The sequence below is a fragment of the Phoxinus phoxinus genome (assembly GCF_949152265.1).
Source record: "Phoxinus phoxinus genome assembly, chromosome: 22".
NCBI lineage: Eukaryota > Metazoa > Chordata > Actinopteri > Cypriniformes > Leuciscidae > Phoxinus > Phoxinus phoxinus.
Window position 1 is genome coordinate 18,946,460 of NC_136897.1, and position 15,349 is coordinate 18,961,808.

General features: G+C 37.2%; 1 protein-coding gene across 1 annotated transcript in view; it reads right to left on the reverse strand.

Moving 5' to 3' along the window:
• kaznb (kazrin, periplakin interacting protein b) overlaps window positions 1–15,349 on the reverse strand; it is a 143,802-nt gene that overhangs the window by 58,439 nt on the left and 70,014 nt on the right.

Sequence of the window (15,349 nt, forward strand, 5' to 3'; positions counted from 1 at the left end):
CGCATTGCTATCACCCTGACCACAGTGAACATAGTGCAGCAGACAAATTACGTTATGTACGATATTTTTAGGCACATAACAAATACAAACATCAGCAACAAACATGCCTACTGCAGTCAAACTGAACATTTTGTATTGAGGCTTGGGGTAAGAGTAAACAAAATGGCTGAGTGAATAAACAAAAAAGCACGTAAACAGGGGTAAAGATGTTTGCCATTATCAGACTATGCGTGTGCATGTAAACACAGCCTTTGACTTTAACCACTACATTCAAAGTCAGCTAGTAATGTTTCCAGTTCTGCTGGAGTTGACTTTCTGCTAAAGTCTTTCTCTGCTCTGAAATAATGGTGGAAAAAATGCCTTCTTCTCTAGTGTAGTTGGTCTTTTAAAGTAAAGACTTTTAAAATCTTTCCCACTCAAATTGCTCTTCATATTGCAGTGTTCACGTGATTGACGAGTTTATTTTGGAATTGTTTGTTTACTCATTCAGAAAATGCACGGAAGGAAACCGCACATTTGAAATACTACCTTGCGTAGTTCTTTAGCTCTGAGCTAAAGGTAACTGATCATTCTTTACTTTCACCACAAAAGGTAATTCTTCATCCTCACATTCTGCTGAAGCACAAGCTTTCCAGATCCTTCAACCGCCAGAGACGCCCACAACCCTGCTACTGGCTCTTGAGGTGGAGCAAAAAAGAGTTGGGTTTCGGACAACATCCCACAGCAGAATCCAGCTGACAGACTAGCCATGGTTAATTATGAAGCTCATGGAAAAATGTTTCAAATGAAAGCCAGTCAAAATGGTGAATGAATGAATTTCATTGTTTTCTTTCCAGGAATAAAGGAGGAGGATCTCACCACACCACCATTTCTGAAGAGCCACAACATATGGTGAGGAAAGTCAATTCATAGAGACTGAATGGTGAAAGAGAGTGAAATGGTGGGCTCAAGAGAAGGAACTGCTATCTGGAGGGCAGGCTTAACTCTAGCTGGAGAGTAAGGCAGAGCAATTATTAAGGGCAGGAATGGCAACATTTGAACAAGACCTTCATTATGGGGCTGAAATTTCATAAGTGCACACAAGACCGCTAAACATAAAAGTTCAGAAATGTCTTTTTACAACTGTCAATGCCAGACAGAAGGTGCTCATCATATAGCATATGGTAAGCATGTGGTAGCCTGGAGAACAAGATAATACTAGTAATTATCTAATCAAGATGTCCGCTGAAACAAGGTGAAAATGAACAGTGGCATATGATAATGTGATAAAACCAAAATCACGTCTGGTTTTAATATCTTTCTCAAGCTATTTATTTTTTGCTAGTTATCATGCAGCCGTGCCTCGAAGCATTGGAAATTATGTGACAGCTGATCAAACCGAGGACCTTAATTTCAACATAATCTTTCTCTGAGAGACAGACACTATTTGCTGTGATCATGACGAATGTGCTTGGAGCTTCTTCTGGAAACTAATTAGATCTGTAAAATGTCCATCACATTTCATATTGAGTGTATTTTTACCCCACTAATCAGGGCAAAGAGTGTCTCTTCTTTGAGACCTGAACAATTTTGCAAACAGAAATGCGATTTTAATTAGCAATAAGCCAAAGTTTGGATGGTTAGCATGATTCACCTACTGTAGCCCTTTCAGGTAAATGTTGTTGCAACTTTTGTGGTCACATGACCAAAGATGACTGACTTCAAATTGCTTTCTTCGGTGAGATCCTGCACTAGCTGCACAACTGCCATTGAGATAAATGGGAATGCTAATGGATAGCTCTCTCCAGGTATTGCAGTCCTGCTTGGTTGAATCTTACACTTTGTGTCTCACAAATGAACTAGCTCTGCACACCCGTTTTTCATTTCAATCTGTCAGAGCCCGTCTCAGAATGCATACATACTGCCAGAGGAAGGTCTCTACTCGCTCTTTTACAGCTAAAGCAATGGGGCGTTTTAATGGGATGAGCTGGGACTTTTCAAATGAGTGCTCAAGCATTCTTCAACTTCCTCGCTTACAGTCGTTTGATGTCTGGACTCGAGTAAGATTTGCTTGATTTAAGGTGAAAACTCAGGGCTGGGTTTGTGCAGATGGAAGGAATATGAAATGAGAGATTTACTCCACCTCCTATAGAAGAAAAGAGAAAGGAAATGGTGAGGGGGAAAGTATTTACTATTTATGTGTGGGTACACAGCCAAATGGTGCTCTGGTGAAACAAGAAACCCTTTGCTACTTCCTGTTCATTTCACGAAGAGGCAATAACATTCCTTCCCAAGAGTAGTTCTTGGTCAACCCCGGCCAGATGTTTCAACATCACTGATGATGGCTTAAAGGTGATGTCAGACCCCATTCACCCAATGAAATTCTCTGACCTCTCGTCAGAGAAATTACTGAAAAAAGGGTTCATTAATCTTTTTTTTTTTGTACATGATCATGTTTGCTAAAATTATGAAAATAAATCAAGTTTAATTCAAACTTACTGTGGATTTTAACAATCCACTTACAAAACAAATTTAGAATGATCACGATTGCGTCAAGTAATCTAACTGGAGTCAATTACGATTATAGTCAATGATAAAGATTAATTAAAAGTTTGTAATCTGTAAAATTTTTGTCACTTATGCTCACCAAGGCTGATTTCATTTCATTAAAGATACACTAAAAACTTGAATACTGTGAAATATTATTACTATTTAAAAAAGTGGCTTTCTATTTTATTTTATTTTAAAATGTAATTGATTCTTGTGATGGCACAGCTGTGGTCATTTTCAGTCTTCAGTGTCACATGATCCTCCAGAAAACATTTTAATATACTGATTTAGTGCTCAAAAAGCATTTATTATCAATGTTGAAAACAGCTGAAAACAGCTGCTTGAATTTCTCTCAGGATTTTTGGAGGAATAGAAAGTTCAAAAGAACAGCATTTATTTGAAATAGTAACAATGTAAAAGTCCCTACTGTCACTTTTGATTAATTCAATGCGTCTTATTTAATTAATTTCTTTAGAAAATAAAATAATTTATATATATATATATTGGTTCTTACTAAAATTAGATTAAAGTAAAAAACGAATGAATTTGATAATGTAAGGGACACCCACACTAGTCGACAACTATTTGAACCCTCTCTTATATCTACATTGCTTTCACCTGCACACATCTATACTTGAGCATCATTCCCTCTTTCCAGTCTGCAGTCCACGGTGGGATAACTCACCCTTAGCTTTCTTTCTGATTCCCTCCAGATGTGCATCAGGATGGATGATACATCTAATGTATCCTTCCGAATCGGGCACAGGAAGCACTATTTCACTTACCAGTGCATAGAAAAAAAAGTTATAGTGGCTAACATATGGTCTTCATAAACCTCAGATTCCCACAAAGCGATATGAACGACTTGAAGGATGCATAATGTCTCATTTCCTGAGCCCCAACCCTGTAACTACGGTCTGCTGAGAAAATATGTGGCGTGTCACAGCTTATTGTGTTATGATGAGAGGGCCTAGTGAGGGAGGCTGAGAGACAGACAGCGCGCAGTGGGCTGTGAAGAAAAGAAACTGGGGAGAGAGGAAAGAGAAGAGATGGGGAGAGGAGAAGGGAAGAGTCTGCAGCCATTGCAGCACTGGAGCATGAAACAGGGCCCTGCGCTCTGCCTCGCCAATCATTCACTCTTTAGATAAGGAATTATGCCTCTCACAAGACACACGTGGCTGAGAGATGACCAAACTGAAGAATAAACTGAGAGACAGGTCACATCAAGGCAAAGAGAGATTTCGTGAAATGGCATCCACTGCTACTCCTCCTCGCTCTCCGTTTAAGCGCTATCTTGTCTCTGCTATATATACAGAAAATATGACACCATTCAGGCCAACTAAAAATCATAATTTCATACTTTCGATTTCACTTTGGCACGTACACCTCAAGGCAGTAATTTTGTGGCCATTTTACCCAGCTGCATCTGACTTGCGTGGAGGACAGGGCCATCTGCAGTCACCCAAAGGGACGGTGGAGAGCCTTGAGGTGATTGAAAGGGCTGTCTACATTAACACCCGCTGCTATCGGCTTAGGAGAGTTAGGAAAATCTATACGGACTATCAAAACAAACATGATTGAGTTTACAATGGGTTACCAACAGAGGGCGCATTAAATAGACTTAGTCTGTCAGCTCACAAGTCGGACCTCGTCAGCGGCTTTTTGGCCAACTGAGCAAGTTGAATACGCATCAGGCAGTAGATGAGACCGATCACTCTGATTGGCTGTTCAGCTTAGCGAACCAGTTCACGAGAAGAGCAGCGAAAGTGATGCTAGTTGATCGTTGGCTGTAGTCTTTGGGGTGTGTTCAAGTGCAACTTTTTGGCACAGACGCACGCAATTATTTGTTATATATAACAAAAAAACCTAACTCATATATTTATATATATATTGTATGTATATAGTTACGTAAAAACGATGGAAAAGAAAATACATGACCTTGAAATAAAAATTAGGCAAGCTTTGAGGTTCAATCATTTTGAACAAAAGTAATACGATGCAATGGTTTAGCAATGATTTAGCAATTCATTTTTGTTAAGTTACTTCTTAAGTTTCTAGCTAATCTATATAAATGGGTAACACATTAGTTTAGGGTCCAATTCTCACTATTAACTAATTATTAAAACCGAGTTTTGCCTTAAAGGAGAACTCCAGCGCAAAATTAACCTTTGGTCTAATTACACACTGTTACCTAGTCAACCGTTATCTGAGATTTGTTTTCATGATTATCGAATGTAAATAGTTTTATCTCTAAAAACAGTTTAGCCTATAACGCTAGTATAACGCTAGTATATTGGGCAGAAGCCATCTTTGAAAAACAGACTCGATCAGTCGATCAACGAAACGGCGATCTAAATGCGCTGAACTGTGTAGAATCTCATATGGTCCAGCGCATTTAGATTGGCGTTTCGTTGATCGACTGATCGAGTCTGTTTTTCAAAGATGGCTTCTGCTTGTATACGTGAAGTTGACTGTATGTATAAAATATATTCTTATTAAACTGTCTGGACACTGTCAAAGTTCTCAATGCTTCGGTTTGAAGGTAGGGACCCTCATTATGCTACCGTGTTAGTGTGGGGCTATTTTGAGCCTTGTTAGTGGTATTAACAAGCGATTTTTATTTGTCATTACTCTATGCCCAATATACTAGCGTTATACTAGCGTTATAGGCTAAACTGTTTTTAGAGATAAAACTATTTACATTCGATAATCATGAAAACAAATCTCAGATAACGGTTGACTAGGTAACAATGTGTAATTAGACCAAAGGTTCATTTTGCGCTGGAGTTCTCCTTTAATAAACTCCTAATTACTGCTTATTAATATTTATTAAGGTAGTTGTTATGATTGGGTTTTGGGTAGGATTAAGGATGTAGTCAGTCAAGTCAAGTCACCTTTATTTATATAGCGCTTTTTACAATACAGATTGTATCAAAGCAGCTTCACAGTGATAACATGAAAATAATACAAAAAACTATTTCATCATCGTCCACCTTTAAGGCAGATCTATAATATTGTTGAATATTAAATGTCCCCAACTAAGCAAGCCAGAAGGCAAGGCAACAGCGGCAAGGAACCAAAACTCCATCAGGCGACAGAATGGAGAAAAAAACCTTGGGAGAACCCAGGCTCAGTCGGGGGCCAGTTCTCCTCTGGCCAATGAGTGAACAGTGTATGATTATGATTCAGGAGCATTACAGGTCAGAAGTTCAGGATGAATCAGAGTATTTGTCCAGTTCCGGTTGGTTGAAGTCGGAGTGGAGAGGAGGAGAGACTGGTTGACACTTCAGGTTATGTAGAATATGATCATGCAGAATAATGCATAAATATGTGCTTTATAAGAACTAATAAACAGCCAATATCCTAGTAATATGTATATAAGCAATAAGCAACTAGTTTATAGTGAGAATTGGATCCTAAACTAAAAGTGTTACCAACAAATGGTATGGCATTCCTTACAACTATGAGAGTAATTTAGAACAAATATGACGGGTAAAATGAGACCATGACGAAAGTTTTACAGCCACGTCCATCACAGTGACAAACAATGATTAATTGCAGCACAACCCCTTGTTTCCAGCAATCGCTCATAAAAGGTTTATGGATTCATAAAGACTGCTCTTAAAATGTTTTTGCGATATTTAACCCTTTGCCAATCTGAGTGATGGCTGTCCAAAACAATGAATTAAATATGAGTGAACAACAACCGATGACTGGGAAAAAAAGCTGTAAATTTAAATTGCCTTGAGCTGCTAAGGTTAATCAAGGTCACATCCCATAAGGATTGATTTATTTTAGCCCAATTTTACCACTAAAATGGACAATTAGTATTTCCTGGAATGGTTTTCCTTCTGGGAGAAGTATGTGTGGCTTAGGGATATATCTGGAGGAGTGATCTATAGCTGCTCCTCTGAAAGGGCAAACTGAATTTTTCCTTCTCAAAATGTGCCAAAGCTCATGGCTAGTAATAAAGTCTCCAGAGAAAAATGTGTGTGCTTGTTTTCTAGATAATTTGCCCATCCCATGTAGCAAGGTCCTGCCTTAAGGCTATTGTTTGGACACATGTCACCTCACATTGCATTGGTCACAGACAGGGCGTGGTTCAGGGAGGCCACGCTGCGGTTTGGAGTTGGGAGGAAGGGGAGAGAGAAATCTCCCCACTCTCTGGGATCTGACAGGAAAAGTGGGAGATCCCATGGGGCGAATAAGGGGAAAGAGATACTCCCTCTTCTTTGAAAACAAAGCTGTACTATAATCCGTCTCAAGTGTACTGGTGCAGCTAACTAGAGCAAACACCACGCTAGTATTAACGCTTTTTCCACCCAAGTAGTTCTGGTTCCCATGCCAGGAGATCTGTAGTGCTCGCTGAGAACCAGGCCGTATCTCCGGTGACTTGAGAGGTGAACGATGAACTAAGGGCCTGCATGAACGGCCCCTAACTGATGATGTTACTACACAACTTTTCCACAAACAAACATGGAACATTAGGCTACTGCCTTGAGACATACACAACCATTCAAACGTTTGTGGACAGATTGTTTAATGTTTTTGAAAGAAAGTCTCTTATGCTCACCAAGGCTGCATTTATTTAATAAAAATAAAAAAACAGTAATATTGTGAAATATTACTACAATTTATTATAACTGTTTTCTATTTGAAAATAGTTTATACTTACTAATCTGATGCAAAGCTGAAATTTCAGCATCATTACTCCAGTCTTCAGAGTCACATGGTACTTCAGAAATCATTCTAATAAGCTGATTTGGTACTCAAGATAGATTTCTTATGATTATTATCAAAGTTGAAAGCAGTTGTGCTGCTTAATACTTTGTGGAAACTGTGATCTATATGGTAACATTAAGAAGTCATGGAAATTTATTTTATAGGGACATTTCACAATCATGACCTTACTAAACCATGACCTTACTGTGGCTGCCGTCGCATCATCCAAGTGGATGCTGCACACTGGTGGTGGTTGAGGAGAGACCCCCTGATATGATTGTAAAGCGCTTTGGGTGTACAGTAGTACATATGAAAGCGCTATATAAATCCCTCATTCTATTCTATTCTAAACCTATATGACTGACTTTCATTTGAGGAACACAAAAGAGGATATGTTGATTTTTTTTTTTATGAAAGTCAATGGGGTCCAATGCTCTTTTGGCCACAACCGACTTTTCTTATATTGACAAAAACATCTGAAATATTCCTTTTTGTTCTTCATAAGAAAGAATGTCATACAGATTTGGAACATCATTATGGTGAGTAAAAGATGACAGATGTTACATTTGTGGGAGAACCATCCCCTTTAAAACATCATTAAGTATTCTTTAATGAATATAACATTTTCTAATTATGCTCAATGTTTTATTGGCAAGAAAGTGCACTTTGTAAATCTCCATATATTACCAAAAAAAAAAAAAAAAAAGTATTCATGAATGACTGAGTCATGAGAAATACATTAATCAAAATGTATGGGAAGTAACATTGGTGCAGAGTTGGCCCAGAGTCATCTTTTTGGAGGTGGAAACATGCAGAACAGTCTCAAGTTCTTGAACCAGCACCAGCACCTTGTCTATGTAAAAAGGACATATGTAACAACGAACAAGAGAAACCTGAGAAGAAAACTACAGGGAAGAAAAGACACATCCCTGGGTTCCAAACACCCAGCAAGCATTGCTTAACCTTTACAACAAATCCTCAAAAATTCATCCACTTTTCAGATAAAATAAAATCCCACAAAATCAGCGAGGCGCACCACCTCCCAAAGGCTGATTTAAAAGCAATTTAAAACATCACCTCCGTCTGCGGGCGTTTTATTGAGTTCACTCTGTCGCATTTCTCTCTGCTTATCACTTTCTCAGGGTTGCGGGGGGTTTAGCATGCTGGCTTGTGCGAGTCCCACTAGTGTTGGCATAAATCACAAGGGCACTGCAAAGCCATAAGCTCCACCGCAGGCTCCTTAACACCCTGCCTACTGCCTCCGGCTACTGCCACTGATGCTGGCAGCGCTGTCATCTGATTATACTCATAATGGCTTGTCACAATCTTTTTCATCAGTTTAAATTTAGTATTAGCTTGTTGGATTGCTTTGTGTCAACCTGGCAGAGGAAAATTACAATTATGAGTGTTACTCTACTAAGCACAGCTCAGAAGAGAAACATGCACTGTAAAAATAAAAATGTTTTACACCTGTTTGAACTTAAAAACTTAATTCAGTTTCTACCTTATCAACTTGGTTTTACAAGTAATTTAAACTTAAACTGACTTAAAAATCAAGTTGACACTTGTATAACATGACATTTCTTAAATTATTTTGACAAGCTAAAGTAATGTAACAACATAAATTGCCATGACCTACTTATTATTTTTAGTTTAAATGTTTACATGTTACTTACAGCTTGTTTGGGCTAGTTTAAGTGAAGTTAACATCACGTAGCCAGACCTTTAAAGAGAAGAATAAGATTTGGTTCACAGTTCACAATAAAGCTGATTCGGGCCAAAAAACTGCCATGATAAAAAAAGATTGTTTAAAATCAACCAATTACAGTTTGGTTGCCCCTGCTTTATATCTGAAATACATTAGTATACTGTATACACATGGAAGGAAAAAAATGCAATACAAATGCAGTGGGAGGGGGAAAGAATGGTTGTGTAGAAAACACACTAAAATCTCAGATTGCATTATTACATTAAATACACATTACCATTAAAAAGTTTGTGGTCGGTAAGATTTTTGAATGCTTTAGAAAAAAAAGTCCCTTATGCTCACTAAGGCTGCATTTATTTGATAAAAAAAAATACAGTAAAAACAGTAATACTGTGAAATATTATTACAATTTAAAACAACTTTTTTTATTTTAATACATTTTAAAACTTATTTCTGTAATGGCAAAGCAGAATTTTCAGCATCATAACTACAGTCTTCAGTGTCACAAGATTCTTCAGAAATCATTCTAATATGCTGATTTGGTGCTTAATATATATAATATATTGTTAAACCCGAATGAAGACGATGTTTTTAAAGAATGTCCCGTCTGCTTTGATGTCGTTGATCTACTAGCTTCTGGTATCTGGGAAGTCGCCAACAAGTTTTTGACAGTGTTGTCAAATATCTATTCCGAAGCTGTAGGGGGAGCTCTATAGAGTAACCTGCGAGCAAAAAGAGAATACAGCGAAGAAATTCCCGAAACTGCATAGCCCTGCTTTAAGACCACATTGTGGATTTGTTTGGCTCGACTTCTCTGATGATTGTGTTTACTGCATGTTCTGGTCTATGGACCATCAGATTTCACAGCCAACGAGGCATGCAGCTCTCTCATGCCATAAGTATTGCCAGGGGTACATTCACACCGTCTGTCAGTCGCTGAGAAATGGCCCATCGATTTGCTAAAGAGCTTTTTTTCTGCAAATAAAATCTCACTTACTCTCTTTTATAAGTATCTCTTTCAATCTTTACTCTGTTTTAAAGGTTTACTACAGTTGCGCTGGCCAATAAGGCAGTCGTCTTAGACTTACACTTACACTTAACTGTTGAAAAAATACTTCAAATATAGGGCAGGAGTAGTATGGACCACTTTTATGATACTTTTACATCCTTTCACTGCCTCACATCAACTTCTCTTACATCTTTGGCATGATATGACATTGAGATCGCACCTCTCAAGCATTACTTAATCTGAATGGTGACTTGGCCAATTTGCAACCTTAGACTTTCCATCAGGCATTCAAGCGTGTGCAGATGTCATTGCATTAGACTTTTCCTCATTTGTCGTGCAAGTGTTCGTCTCTAGGGACTGCTGGCGTCTCTCTCGGCGTGAGCTGTGAGCAAAGAGCTCTGCTAGGCCTACTTTTCAGTTTCACACTTTTCGCACCCAATAGCTTGCGTTTAGAAGCACATTTTAATCTGTTTGAGCTCACCAAGCGAGGAAGTGAACTTAGTGTGATACCTCACTTTTTCATGTAGATTTGACACCTGAGCACCAACCAGCCGGAATTGTGAATAATGTATTATGCTTTAGCGGTATTGATTTTTAGGGAACCGTTTCCATTTTAAAAGATCAGCAAATATATATTGTGTGTAGGTTTTTATTTTTCCCTCCTGAGACTGGATGTGTATCTGATTATGGTAATACAGTCCATTCATTTATAAACCAAAGTTTAACATACTATGGCCAATAAACTGTTGGAACAAGCAAATTGATGACAATGCAGAGACAGCATCCATATGGCTCTGAATTATGCAAAACCTGAATGACGTGTCTGCCCTTGACTAGGGAGAAAATATTCATAATATGCAAAAGGTAATGCAGATAAGATGAAATCCTCTCCACTTTAACACAACAGTGGTTGGTTTTAGGGGCATTTACACCCAGGAAGATATAGATAAACTTTATATATAAATATATATTTTAATAATCGTTCAAAAGTCCATACCTCAGCTATAACTATAATGGCACAGAGAAACAATATTGTTGAAATCACTTTCAGAATTAATTTTTCCAGCTGATGAACAAAAAAAAAAAAAAAAAAAACATTGACAGCCAATTGGAATCCACCCACCTTTAAGAGCTTGAGCATTTAAAGTGTCAGAACGACAATGTTCTGTTTATTGAACATGAGATTCACATTTGTTGAAATGGATGCTAATATAGTTTTCATTATAGTTATTGTTCTTGGTGTGAACAGGCTTTTATACAGTGGGGTCCAAAAATCTGGTAGCCCAGATGAATTTTTTTAAATCTCATTTTTTTTTAAAAGCTAAACAAATGAATACATATTTTATATTAATATTATATGTCATCAAAAAATATATAAACAATGTCTTGACTATTGGACTATATACAAATTATAACAAATTAAATATGATTCTGCACTATGTCTAGGTGTCAGGGTTCTGTCACTTCGGTCTAGTTTATTTCTAAACACTCCTGTTTTGTCATGTCTTTGTGAGGGCGCGCGGCTTGAGTGTTCTCGAGCCTTATGAGTGCTGTATGAGTGTTCTCATTAGCTCCGTGTCTCGTTTTGTGTGAGCACATGGCTTGTGATTTGTTTTACTGGCCATGTGCTTGTGTTCTAGTCATGTTTGGTGTGAGCACATGGCTTGTCATGTGTGTTTCCTTGTGCCATGTGCTCTCCTGTGGATTGTCTAGCCCCTCCCATCTTGTTACCTGATTATTAGTTCATTTTCCACATCTGTCCATCACTCAACCCTGACACTAGGTCACTAATCAAACTCTCATTCATGACGGTTAGCATGTAAATTCCTTATATAAAAGGCTGGATGTTCTTGCTTTTACTGAAGCAGATGTTTGTTGGACCATCAGGTTTAACAGAAACTCATGGAGGTCTGTTGTCATTAAAGAGAGACAAACACAAATACTAAGACATTACAAAATACAAGATAATTTGTGGAGAATTATTATTATTATTATTTTTTAATAGGTATTATACATTTTGGATACATGTAAATCTACATGTTCACCCTAGTGAAAAATAAATGTACCAAAATGTATTTGAATAAATACCCTACAATTGTACTTTTGGTATACTAAACCGATATACTTAAAACCTGCTAAATTGGAACAACAATTTTTTACTTAATGCACTTTAGTTATCATAAAATAGTGCTGAAGTCCAACTAAAGATATACTTAAAGTATATTTGACTGTGCTCAAGTGGAACTATTGCAAGTATACTTTAGGTAGACTTTAAAAATGCATCTAAAGACTGATATTATACAGAGATATTATATCCTTACTAAGATTTATATTAAAACACATTTTAGGCCTTATATTAAGAAACGTGCATTGTGCAATAAAGTACTACTCCAAATAATGTTTAATTATAATATTTATATCAGTAAGCCTCAAGCATTATGTCAGTAAATACGTTCATGGATTTGTAATATACAAATAGTAGTATAGTAATTATAGTATAGTATGAAATAAATATATTTTAAATACATTTTGGTATTGTTTTTTTTTACTAGGGCACACATGTAATTCCTTCAGGATATCATCTCAATCATCAGAGTCATATGATATGTATCATTTTAAGTTTATCAGATGATTGCACACGAGTCTGAACTATAATCGCAATCTGATAAGCCTAATCATATCGTCATAAAGAAAAAAGGCAGTGTATTGATTACATTTTTGGGAATGTAAAGTATCATTGTTATGATTAGGGATTTCAACAAACCTAAGTATCAAACTTTGTCGCATAACTATAGTCCTACACCATTTATGCTAATTATACATCAAATTGTGTGTCTTCAGGAAAACTAGAACAGTAGTTCTCAACCATGAGGCCTCTGCAAACGTCCAAGGGGGCTGCATATTATTATTAATATATAATATTATATAATACTGTTATATGTAATATTGTTATGTTATTAATAAAACTGTATGTTATTAATGTTATTATTAATTGAAATGTTTCAAAAAGCATGTAATCATAATGTAAACAGAAATCATATACGTTTTCTCCCTCAATCACTATTGTTTTTAATGGAGAACATGCAGTTCTTGAAACTTCTAGAATCACAAAATCATATAAATCTAGTATAATAATATTACACCCACAACACTCTGGTGGCCAACCCGCCTCACTATAGTTTTCTTCTTTAGATCCTGTCATCACATAAACTGCACTTGTCATGTAAAGATGGAGAGCCGAAGCACAACTGGATGCCACATCTCTCCATTAGGCTGTCATAGTCCATTAAACACCGGTCTGCTTTCAACTTTATATTCAGAGTGTGTCCGCCTGCAACATGAGGTAAACATTTTGAGTGTTTGTAACAAAGTGAAAAAAGTTATTAGCCGCAACAAATGCGTGTGTGGCTCGTAAAAGGTCAGGATAGTGGAAAAATACTTCCTCACCAAAAAAGAAAAAAAAAGTGAAATGAAATTGAACCCAATCCAAATCTGGCCCTACAACAAACATGACTTTTCGTGGCCCTCAGCCTTTGGCTCGATAACGACGGAAGGATGTGAGCAGAACACAAATGAACTCGAAGCCCTGATTAGAGGAATGCTGTTTTTTGAAACGGGAGGGGGGGCCGCTTTGTGTTTAAACTATGAGAGAAACTCCCACATACGGCAGAACAGAGGAATGTGTATCTGATTACATTCTGCCTGCTCAGCCTCCGGCTCTCCCATGTAAACAGTCACCTGACTGACTGACAGAGAGAGGAGAGAGAGAGAGAGAGAGAGAGAGAGGAGAGAGAGAGAGAGAGAGAGAGAGAGAGAGAGAGAGAGAGAGAGAGAGAGAGAGAGAGAGAGAGAGAGAGAGAGAGAGAGAGAGAGAGAGAGAGAGAGAGGGGCAGAGAGAGAGGGAGAAGCATTACATCAGTGCGCTGGTAAAGAGGAATGTGGGTTCACTGCAGTGAGATGCCTTAAACCCATGTGAAAAGAGAGAGAGAGGGGGGAAGCTGTGCTGTTCATACAATCTCATTAATTTAGAAGGGTCCCGCTAATGACACCTGTTCAAACACACAGTTTCTATTACTTTCGCTCCATCTGAAAGAGTCTCAGCCTGCAGAAGACCACCGGCGGGAATGTTGCCCACCGCTGGGCTGCCCTGCATGCTTTAACCCCTATAACATCATCAACCTGACACAATATCAATACACTGGTCCTCGCCGCGCACACACAGACACTGTCCGAGCCGCATGACCTCTAGCCTGAATTAAAAACTGCCTTGGGCTATGAAATCTGTACAGCAGAACCGGACGGATCTCGCCACACCTAACTTCTTTTCAGAGAACATGAAGTGAAAGTTGAGATAACCAGTAAAAAAGATGAGTCACAACACACAATGATAAATGAACTCCCATTCAGGGTAGTTTTGGTAACAATTGCAATAGGATGCATTTGGTGACGGTGACATTAACATTAACAACAATACTTTTACAACATGAACAACTATTATTAATCTAGGATATATTGTAAAAATACTATTGTTCATTATTAATTGATGCTCTTTTATAATACATGAAACCACCATTTAGAAGTTTAGGGTCAGTAGTATTTTTTTTAGAAGAATTTAATATTTTTTTATTCAGCATTTTTTCAAATTTAATTTGAAAGTAAAAACATTTATAGTGTTACAAAAGATTTATATTTCAAATAAATCCTGCTCTATTCATCAAGTGAACAAAATAGGATAATGGTTTCCACAAACATATTAAGAAATAAAAATATCTTGAGCAGCAAATCAGCATTATAATGATTTCTGAAGTATCATGTGACACTGAAGACTGGAGTAATGATGCTGAAAATTCAGCTTTCCCAAAGGAACAAATGACATTTTTACATTAAAACATTTATTTTAAATTGCAATAATACTTTGAAATATAAAAAAAGTTTTGAATGTATGTTTGATTAAATAAATGCAGGCTTGGTGAGCATAAGAGACTTCTTTCAAAAACATATTTAAACATCTTACCGACCCCAAACTTTTGAATGGTAGTGTATATTGATGTATACAACTTGACATTTTAATAACTTTTGTGAAATTAGGATTAATAAATGTTGTAAAAATACTGTTCATTAGTTAGGTTTCATGAACTAACAATGTTAAAACTAATCTTGCTGTCAAGTTTTTGACAAGCACGGGTCATGTGTGATATCATCAAGCACTTTTGACGATAATACCGAGATTGTCATCTCGACTTAACGTGATAGTTCACCCGAAAATAAAAAAATTGTCATAATTTACACACAACCATATGATTTTCCTTTATGTCCTGTGAAACATAAAAAATAGATATTTTTTGCCCATACAATGGAAGTCAATGGTCCCCAAAACTGTT